The 15,341-nt window shown below is 35.1% G+C and overlaps 1 protein-coding gene across 5 annotated transcripts in view; it reads left to right on the forward strand.

The window, feature by feature from the left end:
* The window catches only part of NLGN1 (neuroligin 1), an 886,910-nt gene that overhangs the window by 149,999 nt on the left and 721,570 nt on the right, over nucleotides 1-15,341 (forward strand). For 2 of the 5 annotated variants that reach the window (XM_049709776.1, XM_004270533.3), the window contains exon 1: nucleotides 12,878-13,545. The exons of the other annotated variants lie outside the window; for them this stretch is intronic. The gene's annotated coding sequence lies outside the window, so the exon portion shown is untranslated. Of the gene's footprint in view, nucleotides 1-12,877; nucleotides 13,546-15,341 lie in introns of those variants that run through there. 5 annotated transcript variants of the gene reach the window in all.

The following is a 15,341-nucleotide window of genomic DNA, read 5'->3' on the forward strand; positions in this document are numbered from 1 at the left end:
GGTCCGGGAAAATCCCACATGCTGCGGAGCAGTTGGGCCCGTGAGCCGTGGCTGCTGAGCCTGCGCGTCCGGAGCCTGTGCTTCGCAACGGGAGAGGCCACAACAGTGAGAGGCCCGCGTACTGCCAAAAAAAAAAAAAAAAAGAGTAACAGGTTAAATGAAAAAAAAAATTTCCTCTGTTTTCTTAAATGTATATTTCCCCACCATGGTTTTCTTTCTTTCTCTTTTTTTTCCTATTTATTTGTTCTTTCTTTTTAATGCTATGGGTTTTCCTTAAATGCTTGCTGGTTTTCTGTTCGAATTTATGAATAAAAGATTAGATTGTTTAACATAGGTATCTGGCAAGGTTTTCCTCTCATGGTAATGGAAAGTTTTAGAGCTGTGAATTAGGAGCCGCTGAGGATCATGGTTGCCCTATTTTCTGGCAGTGTGATACAGTATATGCAGCAAGTTCAAGTGAGGCCCACTTCTCTGGAATGTATACCACATTGTCCCACATTCGTGCTTTTTGTAAAAAATTACTTAGAAAATAGCATTCATTCATTCTTGCGTTTTTTCTTTCAACAAAATTTTTTGTTGTGACACTGAATAAGTTCAAAGTGCTTGTGAATAAAGGTGACTCTCTCCCTCAAAGAGCAATTAGTAAAAGTGCAAGTGTGGGGCTTCCCTGGTGGTGCAGTGGTTGAGAGTCCGCCTGCCGATGCAGGGGACACGGGTTCGTGCCCCGGTCCGGGAAGATCCCACATGCCGTGGAGCGGCTGGGCCCATGAGCCATGGCCGCTGAGCCTGCGCGTCCGGAGCCTGTGCTCCGCAACAGGAGAGGCCACAACAGTGAGAGACCCGTGTACCGCAAAAAAAAAAAAAAAAAAAAGTGCAAGTGTGATAAAAGAAAAGGAAAAGTAAAGGTTGACTAAAATTCCTCCCTAACCCAGGTTGGGAGTGAGACCAAAGGCTGGTAAGAGGTGGGGTTGGGTGGAGTGAGTGGTGTCATGAGCTCTAGAGTCAGTGCTGACTATAGTAAGATTTGATGGATCTGTACAGGTAAGAAAGGTGAATTGGTTGAGAAAGAGGGCTTTCAAAGAGAACTTTCGAGACAAAAGGAAAGTCATGTGAAGCCGTCAAATGCTTAAGAAAGGCCATGGTGTATTTGAAAAATCACAAGTAGCTCAGCATGCTTAGAGAAAGTAGTGTGTGCAATGGCTGGACAGGAGGAATCAAGGGACATGACGTCAGTAACTGGATGAGCTTATTGGACGAATCACTTGATTACTTTGTTTTCTTATCTGTAAAAGGAGCAAGTGGTTTTCCAGTGGTGCTCCAAATTGCCCTCCTAGGGGCTGGAGGAGCATGGTGGGCAGACCTCTTGGTCCCCTGCCTCCTTCCCTTCTACTACATCAGTTCTGTTTTCATCTGAAATATTTGACTTATAATTTCACGTAATTTTTTTTGAAAAACTTATCACCGCCAAAAATATTTTGAGAACTAAAAGACTAAACTATTTAGGTCTTTCTGCCAATTTAGGAAAAATAGCAATGTGTACTGTTAGAAAAAAACGTCAGACTGGGAGTCCAAGGTCTGATTTCTACACTTGACAAACCCCTGCGTGACCATAAGGAACTCAGTTTTCCTCTTGGTCAATTTCTTCAGTAATAAAAAGGAACAAATATTATCTGCTCTCTTGTCTGAAAGGTTTTTTTTTTTTTTTTACAAGTCAAATAAAATTAGATATGCTAAAGTACTTAATACTCAAAGTACAACCATGATTGATATTCTTAAGGAAAATATCACCTATACTGAAAGGTCTTTCTATGTGCAAGAATCTCTTATATCAAAGATGCTCTTGGCATGAAGGATTTGGTTATTTAAGGGAAGTATCACACTTATGTCACACATTTCTTGGCTCAAATTCCTTTACCTAGAATTGAGATAAAAATCTCTGTAGTGGACAACTTTCTCCACAACTTTCAAGATATATCAGAATGAGTTTTATTTATTTTAAAGTTTTATTTTAATAAAATTTAATATTAATAAGCATTATATAGTTCATTGACCAGTGATGGTAACCCTGTATCCCAGGATTTTTCCTTTTTTTTTTTTTTTTCCTCTTTTGGCTGTGCTGCACAGCTTGCGAGATCTCAGTTCTCTGACCAGGGATTGAACCCAGATCACCGCAGTGAAAGCACTGAGTCCTAACCACTGGACTGACAGGGAATTCCCTTCAGGATGTTTCCTTGAGTTATACATTCCCTCTCCCAAGTATATAGAGATACTATGTATGAAATAAAATGTATCTGTTGTTCATAGTACATTCCTTACAAAGCTCTGGAGAGTAGGTTTAGATATTTGGTTTTCTTGATTGTTGGCGGTGTTTTAGTAGAGCATTTACAAAAGCAACAAACCTTTCTCTTATTAATGCTGATCATTCCCAATAACAGAACTTAGACATGTGTTAGGTTAAGAGACCTTTCTCTATCCAAGGTGAATAGGTGAAAAAATTGAGGAAAATAGATAATTCTGCTTTTCCACAAATAATGTGGCCATTTCAATATTGCACATGAGGAAAGAGAAACTCAGAGGGAATAAAGTGTCACTAGCAAGTGGAACACTTAAGAATTGAACCCAGATCCATCTGTTAGCAAGCAAATCCTGTGTACATCACTCTGTGCTAGAAGGTCCAGTTTAATTCAGTTAAATATATTTAATATTATATACACTTATACATTATATATTGTACTGTATGTATGTTAAAAGAGAGGTAGAAGGGGAGAAAGCGAGAATGAGAAAAGGAGGGAGGCAAGCTATATTGAGACTGTATTCTGTTTTCTGTTATTATTGCTATTATTATTGTTATTATTTTGTCTTTTACATTGGTTCCTGGTCTACTTCTTGAGGTATTCAGGGAACAAGAGGATAGAGAAAGATTTTTTAATTTCACCAATATTAGGAGTCAAAAAAGATGAAAGAACATTAGCATTATATCATAAAATTTCATTTCAAATGTATGTAGCCAAAATTAAGATTCATATTGAGTTGTAGTTTGACTAGTTTGTTTTAGATTTGGATTAATTTTGAAGCTTTTATTAAAAGCACTCTATTTATAACCCAAAGTTCTTTGTAACTCAATTAAATGCTATCAATAAGAAATACCTTTTGAGTATGGTGTAAGGTAGTGTTCTAATTTCATTCTTTTACATGTAGCTGTCCAGTTTTCCCAGCACCACTTATTGAAGAGGCTGTCTTTTCTCCATTGTTTGTTCTTGCCTCCTTTGTCATAAATTAGGTCCCATATGTGCATGGGTTTATCTCTGGGCATTCCATCTTGTACCATTGATCTATATTTCTGTTTTTGTGCCAGTACCATACTGTCTTGATAACTGTAGCTTTGTGGTATAGTTCAAAGTCAGGGGCACTGATTCCTCCAACTCCATTTTTCTTTCTCAAGATTGCTTTGGCTATTTGGAGTCCTTTGTGTTTCCATACGAATTGTAAATTTTTTTTGTTCTAATTCTGTGAAGAATGCCATTTGTTCACTTTATTGTACAAAAGAAACTAACACAGTATTGTGAAGCAATTATACTTCAATAAAGATCTGTTAAAAAAAAAGAAATACCTTTTGATAAAAATATGGTTGATTAATTAAATAGAAATATTCACATAATATTGATGAGTAAACCAGAAATAAGGAGACCTTACTGCACTATAAGATAGAGCAAGATACTAGATGTTAAAATTTGATTAAATAAAATTAAAATTCAATTTGAAATTTAATAATTAAATAATTTATATCAGGCTTCCTATAAATAAGTAGTTTGAAAAAACATTATTGGAAAGCATATTTCCAAAAACACTTGATCATTTTAGGTATTCTGTTTTTAAAAGCGTATGATCCAAGGCAGGCTCCTACCAAAGTTTCTCATTTATACCCATCATTAGACTAATTTGCTTAATGGACAGTCTTGATTACAAAACAAATTCCTTTGGAAACTTTAATCCTCAAAGAAAGGGAAAAGAGAACAGGTCATCAAAGAACATTCATTGGATGCCACAGAGAATGATTGTTCAACTTTCAAAGGATCTACTCAACTACTCCATCATTCAGCTTCAGAAGAAAATTATGAGTGGTTTTTATAAAAGGCCTTGGATGGAGTCAGGATAAACAAATCGAGCCACATTTTTGATCTGCCACCCCAGTAATTCTAATAAAAAGATTTTATTCTGATTTGTCATACACTTAGTGAACACATGTGAATGTGGGTTCTAGAATTTCAGTTAATGTCCAGAATAGTAAACTTCAGTTTCTGGAATTCTGTTTGAAAAACAGGACAGTTAACAATTTTCATGGCATTTTTCCATGGTGACTCAAAGATAATAGATATTAGTTCCCAGAATACATCTTCATGTATTTTTAGTATCCTATTAGGTAATTGATTTAGACTTGGAATCTTAAAACTAATTTAAATCACCTTAGGCTTTCTTACCATTTCCTCACCATCATATTCTTTTCTAGTTCGAGCATCATTCTTCTCTGTGGAGAAATTGGAAGCTAGGGTTTAATGGTTTGCTTTTCTATTGGTCATTTGTTCATATTACCTAGTTGGCCCCAAGCAATGTCATTCTTATCCTATCCTTGGTTATCTTTTTGCTCTGAAAATATCAGAGAAATTTCTTTTCTTATATCCTTAGCATTTTTCACAAACATCAGACAACTCAGTATTGTTAGGTATTCATATTCTTCTTTCATGTTATGTTGTTCTTCCTTTCCCAGTTTTTCTTTTTAAACATACTTCTTAAGTGCAAAGTTACAAGAAAATCGGCCATATAATCATCCTGATTTCTTTAGATTCCTTTATGATTCTTAATCTAGATTGTTATAGATAAGAGAATATTAGAATCAACTGTAGAATAATATATGAATTTTTCTTTTTAATTTGTTTCTTACTGTCTGATGCTGGTAGTCACTTATATGTGGCTTTTGAGCTCTTGAAATGGAATTGGATACCAAGATGTCCAATATAAAGATTAGATTTTATACTTTGTATGAAAAAATTATAAAATATCTCAATAATTTTTAATAGTGTTGCATGTTGAAATGATACTTTAAAAAAATACATTGAGCTAAATAAAATATTGAATTTACTTTCACCTGATTCTACTTCTTTTTAAAAAACATGTTAGAAAATGTAAAATTGCATATGTCACACACACTTGTTTCTGTTGGGTAGCATTGATTATTCTCAGAATACTTCTAATATTTTTAATTAATTGTATTATCTTCCTATTGCTGCTGTAACAAATTACCATAAATTTGGTGACTTAAACAACAAAAATTTATTAATTTGTAGTTCAGGAAGTCAGAAGTCTAAAGTGGGTTGGCAAAGGCTGTCTTCTTCGGAGGCTCAAGGGAGGAGTCCATTTCTTTGCCTTTTCTAGCTTCTAGCGGCTACCTGTATTCCTTGGCTTATGGTCCTTTCCTCCATTTTCTAAGCCAGCAGTGTAGCACCTTCAAATCTCTCTCTATTTATCTCCCTGTGATCTCTGCTTCTGTTATCACATTTCTTAGTCTGACTCTGACTCTTCTGCCTCCTTCTTATTAAGGACCCTTGTGATTACATCAGGCCCATCTCAAGATCCTTAATCACATCTACAAATTCCCTTGTGTCATATAAGGTAACATGTTCACAGATTGCAGAGATTAGGATGTGGATATTTTTGGAGGGCCATTGTTCTGTTTACTATATTAAGTACATTTAATGTTATGCATCCTTGGTTTGTTTGTTAATTACAATTTTTAAAATCTAGTTTAAGAACAATGACACTTTAATACAAGCAACCAAACAGAAACAGAAACAAGTCTGAAGTGGCATGGTGCAATGGTTTCTCATCTATCAATGCCATGGACCACAGTGTGACCTTAGTTACATCAGTCATTTGCCTTCTTGGGCTTTTTCTATTTAGCAAAAGGAGATTTGGGGTATCTATGCAAGGACTATAAAACTGTAATTCTTTGGGTCACAGTTCAAGTATACTCTACTTTGTTTAATGATTAGTTTGAATCCTGGTACAACTAATTTCAGCTATTTTTCCTGTATCTTTTGTCAGATTTGTGAATGAGAATATGAATTATTAATTGGTTTAATGTATTGCAGATAGCTAAGAATTATACTTGCTTCATTGTATAATAGGTAAACTCCATTTTTCTAAACTACCTTATAGTCTGTTAACTTTGTGACTTATAACAAATCTTGCTTTGAACTTTTTTGACATTATCTTCTCTGCATAATGTACTTAAGCAACTACTTTTTAAAAATTACTATTTTGTCTCTTTCCTTCTCTCCCTCCCTTCTAGTAAACTTAGATATAAGTGGTCAAGATTTCATTTTTAAAATAACAAAACATCATTTATTAGCTTGCTTATCTCTAGGGAGGTTTGGGAAGTTTTTAGAGAAAAAACCAAAATGCTTAAGCTGAAGGTCATGATTTTTAGAATGGATGGTTGGAAGGTTGAACAACTTCTTATGCATTGAGTGTAATGTGGTTTTATCATTCTGTTTGATTGCATCATTCTACTGTTTGTTTCCAGGTATCAGAAATGATTTTATTCACATACAATCAAAAAACAAGCTCTAAATCCAAATACATGTGATTTTAGAAAAACATCCTTTTGAAACATTTGTTACATAATTCCTAGTTCAATGTAAATAATCAAACATTAACTAAAGAGGCAGATTTATGTATTCAGAGATCCTGAGAGGGAGAGACAGACACAAACAGAGAGAGAGAGGGAGAGAAAGAAAGAGATGGAGACACACACAGAAACATACAGAAACAGAGAGAGAGAGAGAGAGAGAGAGAGAGAGAGAGAGAGAGAAAGGGAATATCCATTCCTTTTTAAGATGTAATTTAAAGGTCTCCTTTATTTAATGTTTTAGGAAGTTATGGAACTAAATATTTTGGGACAGGTAGATCATGCTCATTAAATCACTAATTGAACAATAATGAAAATCCAGGCTAGTGTTTACTTTTAATTGTGTAATTGGCATAAAATCCTATTCAGAGAAGAAAGAGTAACCAACCCATGTGTGTGAAGTCAATGAGATGGCAATGCCATTGGGATAGAACTAAAAATTTTTTTTCCAGCTTGAACTACAGAACATTAATTTTCATGTGACTTTTCCATAGTTAGGTCAAATTTTACAATAAATTTTATTAATACTGGAAATAAGACTCAAATAAGCTAATATACAATAAACTTTAATGGATGATGTACAATAGGATGGTTTCCTGGTTTCCTGGTTGTATTTATTTGGTACTAAAGGAATACTTAAGGAATACTTTTAATACTTATTATAAAATACATTTTAGACTGCACTATAATGTATTAAAATTAATCATGGTATGATGGAGTCAAAAGCAGCTAAAATATCAAGAGAATCTGCTGTGACAGTTATGAGAGGGTCAGCATAAATACTATTCAATCTTACAAATATATAAAGATCTACAATTTAAAATAAATCAGATTTTCCACAAAATGATAATGTATTAAGCTATTAACTAAAATCTTTGAAGTTGAAAATGTATATATATATATATATATATATATTTTAAACATCTTTATTGGAGTATAATTGCTTTGCAATGGTGTGTTAGTTTCTGCTTTATAACAAAGTGAATCAGTTATACATATTCATATGTTCCCATATCTCTTCCCTCTTGCATCTCCCTCCCTCCCACCCTCCCTATCCCACCCCCTAGGTGGTCACAAAGCACCGAGCTGATCTCCCTGTGCTATGCGGCTGCTTCCCACTAGCTATCTATTTTACATTTGGTAGTGTATATATGTCCATGCCACTCTCTCACTTTGTCACAGCTTACCCTTCCCCCTCCCCATATCCTCAAGTCCATTCTCTAGTAGGTCTGTGTCTTTATTCCCGTCTTACCCCTAGGTTCTTCATGACCTTTGAAAACGTATATATTTTTAAGTAAAGAATAATTTTACCAATTAAAGATAAGTATCAATAATAGGTATTTTAAAAAAGAGCTCCTTCAAAAAGAAATGAAACAGATTCTTAATTATTAGCATATTATTAGCATAATAGCACAAATATTTGGAAGTTTTTAATAGATCAAAATGATTTAAGCTTGTTTTGAAATTTTGGATGTATTTCTGACTAAGTCTCTGAGCTTTGAAAATATGTTTCATTATCTCATACAACCCTTGATGAAGAAGCCCCATTTCTCTATGTAATAGTTTCATCCTAAAATATCTAGTCTTGATCATTCCTTCTTTGGTTTCCATTACAGGTCTTCAAACCAAGAAATATAAAGATGCATCTGGTAAATTTAGCATTCAAGCAGGTGTGTTCTCCCAATACATACCTGAAATATTCAGTATCAGTCAAGTGTTTTAAGTAGTCTTTTCTAATTAAGCAGGCTTATGTGAGCAGATTCTTCCCTGTAGAAAGAACCTCTTCGTAAACAGCCACCTTTGCAGTAGTTAGACCTTGTAATGTTGCAACACTTTTTATTTTTATGCCTTTCATAATCCCCAATTGCCATTCATTTAGATTCAAGACTTGAGCACTTAAAATGAGGTTACATCAGGGGAGTTCTGAAGATGGTAGAGGAGTATTTTTTCCGAAGACTTGCTTTTGAAATATGTTTTACAATATTTTATAAGGTATTTTTTTTTCAGACATAGACCAATCTTTCATAACATCCTAAAATGTTTACTACCAGGCAGAACTTGATTGATTTGACCTGGTCATTAAAGTGCGCTTTTATATCAATTATCCAAAAAAAAAATTACAGTTCTCTTTTCATAATGACTCTTGTATTAAAAGCAACAATTAAATACTTTCTCATCTAGTTTTTCATAGAACCATGCAATTTCTTTATATGATCCATTTGGTATTAATCATTTTTTAAATTTGTTTACAGTAAAGAAATTGAAATAGGATGTGTAATCCTACCTACTGTGGGTTTTTTCAGCTGAAATTTTAGTGACGCAATCAAATTAGAATCCCATATTCCAATTGGCACTCAAGTTTGCCCTTCTTGGCCCTTCATTTCCCATTATTGTTAGACATAGTAATTTTTTACTTCCCTCCTCTATTTCATTCTCTGAAGAGAGACTAGTGAGCCCATCCAGCATAGAGAATAAATTTGTTTTCTTCATGTACTGACTAGTTTCACTCTTTGATCTATTGAGTCATTCATTCACTAATCATTTGCACTATGAGGAATATAAAGATTAAGTAAGTTTCTATCATCTCTGTAAAATAAACCATCAGGGAAAGAAGTGAATTTTATTCATATTTTATTCTCATCCTCCTACTTCTTTTACTTTTCCACCTTCAGCGACTCTTTCAACCTGTCAAACAAGTTTGCACTTAAACACACTAAAAATGAACCTTCATTTTTATATTAATATCTATATCTCTTCAGTATGCATGGTGAAGTATTAATTCAGAATAACTGGTAACCATTTACAATCAACAAATCAATCATCAATAGGAAATTCAGGGTTTGTGGTTGTTGTTTGTTTTAAAGTCAAGTCTTCTGTGATATGCTTTGTACCGTGCCCAGTATGCAAGAGGTATTCAATAAGTGGTTACTGAAAGAATATGTCAACCTCTCCAAATTTCAGAAATATTGTGTCTGCTTCTTGTAGACCCCTTGTCTGCTCTATTCTCAAAGGAAATTAAATTGTTCTCTTACTCTTTCTTTATAACAAAGCTTCTTTGCTTATTGCCCAGGAACACTGTTCTGAATGGTTGACAATCTATTGTTTGACGATTTGTCCAGACATCTTTCCTGAGTTCACTGTGAGTTGAGAATATTAACTGCTAATATAGCTCATTTTACTTCTAAGATTGGGCTCTAAAAAATTCTTCCCGAATATTTGGTACCTTCTCCTATTTTACATTAATTATGAAGAATACTATCTAATGACTTTGAAATGAGATTTCCAGTTCTCATGTTTCACATCAACAAAGTCGCCTTATTTGAATTCACATGTGTGTTTTAAATGTTCTGGAAGAATCTTCTTTTGTGTTGTAGTTTGGCTTGGGGCTACTCTGAATTTGGTGGTTTCCAGTTAACTGGTCAGAACTGAACATGGTCAATTAATTGCCTGTTTCACGATTTCAGAGGCCCAGTTGCTATATGTAAGATCAAAGGAAAATACCGCCCCCCAAAATAGCTAGTTAAGCATTACTTTTTCCCCCTATTTCAACCATATTTTTCTCATTTAGGTGGTGATTTTTGCTTGCTAGCTGGAAATTTTTATACCCCTTATAGAAATAAATAAGCATCTATGCATTTCCAGTTCTTAGAAATATAAAGAACTACAAATTTAAAAAAATCTGTATAGATTTAAAAAATCTATATAGACTTCTATGCAGACAGTACATTATGAAATTCTGAACTCTCATATTATTTTTTTCACTTCTACATATACTTATTCTAAACAGAAATTTTTCTAAAACTACAAGCGTTCGTAGAAATCACCTCATTTAAATATTTCATTTTAAGAAAATGGTTCAGACCTACAAACACTTTACAATGTGATATTATAAATACCTGTGTGGTCAACATTGAGTATGAGAAAGAAAGCGCTGAACATTGGGTTGAGGCTCCCCACAATGTCTTTCCAATTTCATTAACTTTGGTTCATCCCAGAGATAACCTATGCCCTGAATTTCATGCTTATCATTGTCACGCATGTTTATATAATTTTGCTACATACACATATGCTCAAAAACAATAGATATAATTAGATATAACAATGTTTTAAAACTTGATATATAAATATATCATCCCACAAGTACCTTTCTGCAACTCTGCTTTTGTTGTTGCAGCTCCACATTGCACTTTTGAGGTGCAGTCATGCTAACTCAAGTAGCTATAGTGCATTCACTTTTCTTTTTACTGCATCCAATATTGCAGTATGTGAATATTCTATAAATTCCTTGTTCACTAATATATCCAAAGATGTTTTTATTTTTTCTCTTTCAAGTAATTTTGCAATGGGTATTTTCCATACATGCATAGAGACCTAGAGAAGAATGCATGAGTGGAGAGACTGGATTTTGGGATGGAAAAATCTTTATCGCTCAACTTCTCTTGAAAGTTGTACTATTACCTGTTCTTCACGGTTTCTCCACATCCTCATAAATATTTCATATTGCTGGACTTATAAATAATTTTGCCAATTTCATAGTTGTGAAATGATATTTCATCATTTTAACTTGCATTTCTCTACTAACTAGGGAAATTGAATACCTTTTTCAGATGTTTATTGGACATTGAGAATCCTCTTCTGTCAACTGACTGTTCATCTTGTTGGCTCATTTCTTTTCTATAATATTTTTGTCTTTATCGATTTATAAGAAATCTGTATGTACTTGGATACCAATCCTTCTTTGGTTATATAACCAGAGATATCACATAGCAAATATATTCTCTCAGTCTATACTTTGACTTTTTGTATGTACATACATTTTTTTCATATGCCTAATCTATTGTCTGAATAATTCATCTTTCCTTACTGCCCTCTAATGCCACCTGGTATTTATCAAGTTTCCATAAATGTGGGGATATATTTCTAAGCCCTCTATTTTGTTCCCCTGGACCAACTTCTAGCTATGAACCAAAGCTCCATTGCCTCAATTACTGTCATTATATATTAAGCCTTAATAGTCAATATAGAAATTCCCCATACCTTGTTCTTCAAAATTGTATTGACAAGTTTTGACCCTTTCCTCTTGTATAAACACTTTAGAATTAACTTTTCAAGTTCTATGAAAAACTACAGTGGGCTTTCAGTAATAATTACTTCAGTTTTATAGATTAATTTACAATTGAGTCTTCCATCCAGGAGCAAGTATACTTGTTAGTTTATTTGAGTTTACTCTTTAATTTTAATAGATAAATTAACCCTGGGTCAGAAGTGACTGCTCAAAGTCACATAGCCAATTAATAACAAAACCAGTGGTAGAAGGAAGATCTCTTGACTCCTTAGTAGCTCGTACACTAAAAACGTTTATTTAGTCAGTTAAGAAAGAAGACCTTGGAGTCCTTGCAGCTACTGCACCCACCAGCAGGAAAGTGAATTCAACTTCCCGAGTTTACTAGGCCCTTGATAAATCAGAGTGTAGTCAGAGGGCTTGCTAGAAATGCAGAATTTCATCCCTTCCCTGGTCCTACTGAATCAGAATCCTCATTTTTAAAAGATCCCTGGGTTATTGGTAGGCACATTAAAGTTTATGAAATATTGCTTACCAAACAATCCTGAAATTCATTGCATTGGCTGTTTTTCTCTAAAACCTGCCAAAAATACATACATACATACATATATATATATACACACACACACACACACACACACACACACATATGAATATTCCTTTAAAGGAAACAAAATGTTAAGGGTTTTTCTAAAAACAGCATATCTCAGGAATATTGAGGCTTCTTTTGATATCTGTAGTTATTCAGGAAACAAATACATTTGCTTTGAAATCACTAGCTGCCCCAAATTGGCCTTTTAGCTACTATAAGCCATTGGGGAAAATTCTGTAGAAAAAAGATGGAATACTGCAGAGACAGAAGCACAGAAGATTCAGTCTTTAAAGTAAAACAAAGAAGAAAGATCAGACGATTTTTTCAAGTAGTCACATACTATTCATGTTAATCTCTGTTCAGCCTTCTTCTTGTTTCACTACTATAGCAGCCAGTTATCTACAGGGGGGAGAGGGGAGGGGAAAAAAAACGGTGAGGAGAGGGGATTAAAAAAAAAAAAAAAAAAAAGTGAGATCCCTGCAATATCACGTCAAGCCACTAGGGGTATCTTTGCACCATTTTTCATCCTGCACTGATTTGGAGTAGAAACCTATATTAGGGGAAAACCAGGGTCCTCGGCATTTTTTGCGAGCAGTGCACCCAGAATCCAAAAAAGACTTTAAAAAGAAAGAAGGAAAGAATCCACAGTTCTTTTGGTCATCTGAACAGGGCTACGAAATCGCTCTACTGGACATCAGCACCAGGGATTCATTTTTGAGGTCAATTTCCAATCGAGATAAATCTATTGGATTAGTAGGATTATCTGATTGCAGCTGAAAGAAGTAACGTTGTTTGATCATTTGTATTTTTCGCCTGATGGTCGGATTTACATGGAGGTGGCTTTGAGTCTCAAGGATTCTGGATCGTGGTTGCATCTGGAGAGAAAAAAGGATCAATCGACACGTTTTGGAAGTGTCCGTGGGTGAATAAAAAAAAGAAAAAAAAAGGAAGGGGGGGCGCAAAACTGGGGTTGCGGCTGCTTAGAGAAGAAAAAAATAAATAAAATAAAGGAAGCATCTTGAATTCTGAAACAAGAATTAACCGGGTGCTCGAGATTCCAAAATAAGCGTCTAGAAACTGGTAAATACTTAGAGCAATTCAGCTTGAATTTGACGGCGAAGTGTTACAGAAACTGTCTCCTTGAATTATTGGAAGGGGACTGGGGGAAGATGAGGGGGCTCCTTCTGTGGATTTATCTTACTGAGGGTAAGTGTGGGGTCTTTTATTGGGAGGGGGCTGCCTGGGTCTGTGTGCCGCCGCGCGGAAGGTGCTGCGGACACGGTGCCTGTGAAATGGAAAGAGAAGTGGGGGATGTAGACCACCTCGCGCATCTCCGGTGGATCGCTAGGGAGCTACCTAGATCGAGCTTAAAAACCTTATTTTGTGGCGTCGGTGGGGAAGCCAAGCAACCCTCCAAGCTCTCAAGTTTGCATTGAAAATCTCTCAGTTGGGAGATCCCTCTTGGATCTAGTGCTTTCTCCTAGTGATACTTTAAGGAGAGGCGGCAGCGATGCCTTGGAAAACCTGCATGTGGAAGGGGGGGGAAACCCAAGTAGAAATCGCTGCTGCCTTGGCCGCGGTTTCGGTGGCTGTCTTGGCTTCCAGGGGGAATTGGCCGTTTCATATTGTCTCTTTCTCCCTCGCTATTTCTTCCTTCCCCTTCCCGCCTCTCCCTCCTCTCAGAAACACCAAAGGGTTACAGGGTCACTGCATCGGATAGAGACAGTAGAAGTGGGTGACTGGCCACACATGTTGTTTTGTAATTCACTTGCTCGACTTTGCATAATACAGTCCGAGGTAACTTTCTTCGAGTTGGACGAGTCCAGGAAGGCGTTGCAGCCTTTCTGCCGAGGGCCCAGGCTGGCAAGTGCGCCAGGCAGCCGGCTGCATTTCTGATGGATCCCTACCCTGGCTCCCTCGCCAGTTTACTGGCTTTTCTTTCCAACTGAGCAGTGCGCGCGTTCCCAGACATTTTCTTGCAACTGAATTCAGGGATTTTTTTTCTTTTTCTTTTAAAATGTTATTTCATTGCTCTCAGTAAAAGCTCGTCGTTATTTACAGTAGGAAAATCAATTTCAGCAGATATAATTAAAATTAATCACTCAAATGAGTGAATATTAATTGACTTAGGAAACTGTAAGTTGCTTTGGAATCAGAAAAGCATATTATTCTGAACCAATTTTGGAGTCCACATAGGTTCAGAACAATTATATATAAAGAAGTGGTTCGTTTAAAATATGTAGATAGATATGTTAAATAAGTTAATGCACTCCCCTCCCTTTATAAGCTTCTAATACCTCAGCATCATAGTTTTAGTTGGCTTTTCCTATTTAAGGCCAATTTGTTAAATTTTAAACCTCAGACGTTCAGCTGTATTAGAATAAAATGGAGATATATAATAGTTAAACTATAAAATAATGTATTTTCTACATTTTAATCTTTTAAAGAAAAGCATCAAATATTTTTTCAGGGGTTTCTGTTTATAGATTATGAAATGTGACCTTTATGGTTTTAACATTGAAACCTCTTCATTAAGTGTGAACTCACTGAAAGGCAACTCTTCAATATCATCTAAAGCACTCATCATCCCAATACTTATTTCAGGAATTCCAGATACATCAGACATTCAGGTATTAAAAGAGGAGCCTCACCAAACTTTCTTCCTGGATTTGTGTGTGTATATGTGTTTCGTAAATCTAAACACTGAAACAAGAACAATGCCATTCCTTTTTTAAGATTAAATAGTAAAATATGAAACTCTTGTCTCCCAAGGATTCTACAGTGGAAAAGTTACTTATTTCTGCAGGCTTTGCGTAAGTTTTTCTAGAGATGATAAAAACAGTAAGAAATAGTTTCTACAAGCCTAACTGTTAGTTTTAAGAAGATATCTGAGAGGTTGGGTTTGCCTTTTTTTTTAAAAAAAAACGCAGCTCTAAATCACGTGGTTTATGTGCAGCAAGAACTAGAAGAATGGATATTCTGCATTTTGTTACATTCTAGCC

Source organism: Orcinus orca, chromosome 5 (assembly GCF_937001465.1).
Source record: "Orcinus orca chromosome 5, mOrcOrc1.1, whole genome shotgun sequence".
NCBI classification, from domain to species: Eukaryota; Metazoa; Chordata; class Mammalia; order Artiodactyla; family Delphinidae; genus Orcinus; species Orcinus orca.